Source organism: Euphorbia lathyris, chromosome 6 (assembly GCF_963576675.1).
Source record: "Euphorbia lathyris chromosome 6, ddEupLath1.1, whole genome shotgun sequence".
Classification (NCBI taxonomy): domain Eukaryota; kingdom Viridiplantae; phylum Streptophyta; class Magnoliopsida; order Malpighiales; family Euphorbiaceae; genus Euphorbia; species Euphorbia lathyris.
Window position 1 is genome coordinate 82,459,877 of NC_088915.1, and position 4,272 is coordinate 82,464,148.

The window sequence follows — 4,272 nt, forward strand, 5'->3', positions numbered from 1 at the left end:
GATTAGCCTCCACGGAATGGTTTATCCCCATGATGTTGATTAAGCAATCTTCAGTTCCCTAGTTTTCATGGCCGATCCTTCTTGGATAGAATTAGTCGACCAAGAAAAGCATTATCAAAGCCCTTCAAACGATGACCAGAGAGGCTTCCTATAAAATCATGACCGTTTTATATTTGACATCATCGTGCATCACTACATGTTTGAAACCCCACCGAAGAAGACACTCCGCTGTGAAGGATGGAGCAGGAAAGTTTTGGGTATTCAAATGGACAGTTCGGTTATTATGAAGAATTTTAGGAAATAATTTTGTGATTCTAAACAATGTCATTAACAAGATAGTCTATGATAACCATTGAATGGGAGGCGATGGGGATGACGTATATAGTTAGACTAGCAAGATAGTATTTTGTTTTATCAACAACTAAAAATAACAAATTATAAAGCATGAAAGTAGATGTTTAGATATTCAAAATTGAACAACTATTTTTGTTGCTTCCTAGGATCGAACTGGGGACCTTTAGTGTGTAAGACTAACGTGATAACCACTACACCACAGCAACTCATTGATTATTACATATACATACCAAATACAAAGATCAAACTAAAGATAACATTTGCGCGTAACATCGCAATTTCGATTTGTTATTCCTTTATTTGGAGAAAATACATAGCTTTAATATTCTTCTTTATAAACACATGATATATATATTCAGAGATAGGGACGAGTGAGCATTTTATCTTTGATATTTAAAAGGGATAAGGAATATTATCCTCCAACTGTAGAGATCCCTACTTCTATCTCAAATTTATTTGGAGGATCCTTAAAAATTATCTATAGGAACTCGAATATTTATAATATTATATAATATTATATATATATATATATATATATATATATATATATATATATTATTTATCATTTACCACTCTTTTATAAGAATACTAATCTAATTAGTTCAATAAACTCAATCTTATATATAAACTCACCTTTTGAGTCCTTTCATACTCTAGTCTTACAAAATACAATGTTATGTTTTTGTCTTTATACATATGTAAGAATGTCATTAGTGGTGGTAATGATAATAATATGGAGGTTTAAGGCACTATTTCCATTTATCTAAAATTTTGTTATTTGTCTCCTCGTCTATTTCAATTGTAGACGTTTTACTTAATTTGAATAGATACTTAACATAATTGTTATCTTATTGAAACATAATGATATTTGACATAGACTCGATAAATTTTAATTTAAAGATTTGTTTTTCATTTCTTAATCTAATAAATTATTTTCACATAAAGAAATCTATATAGTAAATAAATTTTAAGTTCATGTGTCAAAATATCAGCACATATTAAGAAATAACAGTTTTGTCAAGTCTTTATCCAAATTGGATGAATTTCACCCATTGGGATAGTTAAGGGGCCTAATGTGACTGGATGATAGATTAGAGATCAAATGACAAAATTTAAAGTAGGCTAGGGGCTAAATGCGTTAAGCCTAATATGTCCAATAGTATTATTGTCCAATTGCATTTATTAACCATTTGGTTTTGTCAAATTGCATTCAATAACCCATATTCTTATCAAATTACATTCAATAACCTACTATTCTTGTCAAATTGTATTTAATATCCCAAAACTTTATTTGTCCCGTACACTTTCTAAAGTTCTTAATTATTTGTCTATTTGATATTTTCTTTTTATATGTGGCGAACACTTTGAAATATGGCGGAACGTGTCTTCCAATTTTTTACATCCAATAAATTCTATTAAAAAATAGAGATAGGGTTATTGAATGCAATTAGACAAAAATATAAAGTTGTTTAGAACTTTCGAAAGTTTAGGAGATAATTAAAATTTTGGACCATTACAGAGGCAACAGATATTAGGCCTGTTATCACACATTGATTAGTGGAAATGTAAATTTTACATTCTTTATGTGCATATTATTTGTTCCATTGCTAAACAAACTCATTCGTCCTTGTGTGATGGATCTCATCATCAGTGAAAAATAAGAAAAATATTACTTCATTAGAAATGATTAATGTAAAGCATTTTTTTATAATTATCATATGGAAAAATTACAAAACTAGGTCAAATGGGAGGCCCATTTACATATTTAACCCATTTACTCAACCTATTACATATCTAGACTCATTTTGTATGACTTTCCCGTAATACCCCTACCCTTCCCACTTCCCCTCACTCTATCGGTTTCTCTCCCCTGTTCTCCTTGGTGCGCGAAAACGGTTTGGCTCCTCCATTAATGATTTGAAGACTTTTGATCTTCCTATTTGCCTTTAAATTGCATGAAATCTGCACCATGTTTCCAAATCACAATGAAGTTCTCTTTTCATCTCTTGATTCCGCAACTTCCTCACCCTAGAAAACGAAGCCATGGTTCTTCATCTTCCTGTTCGTTAATTGGTTTCTTTCTTCTTGTTACCATTCCAGAAATGGTTATTCTACGTTATTTCCGTCGTTCTTCCCAGTTTATCATACTGTTAGGAGCGAAAAATGTAAGTATCTGCTGTTTTTCCTGCGTTTTCCATGAATTCACTTCGCGTAGTCGATGAATTCGCGGAGATCTGCGAAGAGAACGAGCCTGAAACTTGATGATCTACTTCGCGAATCGATGAATTCGCGACGTTCTGCGAAGAGAAAGAGTCTGAAACGTATGGATCTACCTCGCGAATCTATTAGTTCGCGAAGTCTGCGAATAGATCCTTACGTTTCAGACCTCGCAGACTTCGCGAAAGCATCGATATGCGACGTAGATAGTCACATTTCAGACCTCGCAGACTTCGCGAAAGAATCGTTATGCGAAGTAAAATCACCTCTTCCCATGCACATTTACATTCGCATGCTTCGCTAATTTTCATTTCGCGAATCCAAAATCGTCCTTTTTCATAACTAACACGGTTAATTTTTTCTGTAGATGGTTGAATACGTAACATCCTTTTCTGGAAGGCGGCGTACAGGGCTGCAGGGAAGATGATTTTCCTTCCTGTATAGGGATGAACTTCCCCAAGATTGACACATTCACTCCTGAAATGATTCGTTAGGAGAGATTGTGTCAATCTCGGGGTGCACCATGGGACACGTCCATCCTATGGTGCCAATCTTCAAAGTGGACCTAACTTAATCCGGTGCCAATTTTAAAGCGGATGAGTAATCTTCGTTTCAAAATTGGTACCAGATTAGTTATTGTGGCAATCTTGTTGTAAATTTTGATAATGTTATGATTTGAATGTTGTTATTGTGGCAATCTTTTTGTAAATTTTGATAATGTTATGATTTGAATGTTATAATCCGTTGTTGTTTGCCCTTTTTTGTTATATACTACTTCGCGAATTAGCTTCAAAACACATCCAGGCTTCGCATATGCGAACTAAATTCATCAAGCAAACCCAAACATTTACTTCGCAGACTTCGCATAGTATGGAATATGCGAAGTCAGACGGGATGGGGCGAGCCGCGCGTAAATATTGGGGGTATTTTTGGAAAGTCACACAAAATGAGTCTAGATATGTAATAGGTTGAGTAAATGGGTTAAATATGTAAATGGGCCTCCCATTTGACCTAGTTTTGTAATTTTCCCTTATCATATTTATGATGATTATGTTGTTGCTCGTACAATTTTAAATTCTACTACTAGTTATTTTTAAGGGTAAGCTACAAATTTAGTGTTATAGTTATTAGAAAAAGAGTTGATTTAGTTTCCACGTACTAGGGCCGATACTTAGGGCCCGTTTGTTTTACCTACTGTTTGCTATTGCTGTTTGCTGTTTACTGTTACGATTTGCTGTTTGCTGTTACGGTTTGTTGTTGCTGTTATGGTTTGCTGTTTGCTGTTGGAAAAAGCTGCTTTTCCAAAAAGCAAAGATTCTCTGTTTTTGTAAAAAGCTGTTTTTCAGGTGTTAAAGGCAAACAGAAGATCACGAACCAAACACCCAATACTATTTTTCAGATGTAAAAGGCAAACAGCAGCTCACTAGCCAAACACCTATAACTCTCCATTTTGAAGTGAAAAGACAAAAAAGAGTATGAAAAGGAGCAATCAAACATCCCTTAGATTTTGTAGGTTTAAGGACAAAGTAGTAAATGAGGACCCTAATAAATAAGTGCAAGTAAAAAATAAAGCAGAAGAATGAATTATGTAAAAAAAAAATTACTTAAAAATTAAGTATTTTTATTACATTTAACAACACTTAAGAAGGAATTTAATAAAAACGTTGTGCAAACAAAAACTTCAATTATCTTTTCCCAAAA

At 33.4% G+C, this 4,272-nt stretch overlaps 1 non-coding gene across 1 annotated transcript; it reads right to left on the minus strand.

Moving 5' to 3' along the window:
* Positions 1–487: 487 nt before the first annotated feature.
* On the minus strand, positions 488–560 carry TRNAV-UAC (transfer RNA valine (anticodon UAC)). Its single transcript has one exon. It is a non-coding gene; the product is annotated as a tRNA-Val (tRNA).
* Positions 561–4,272: the final 3,712 nt, after the last annotated feature.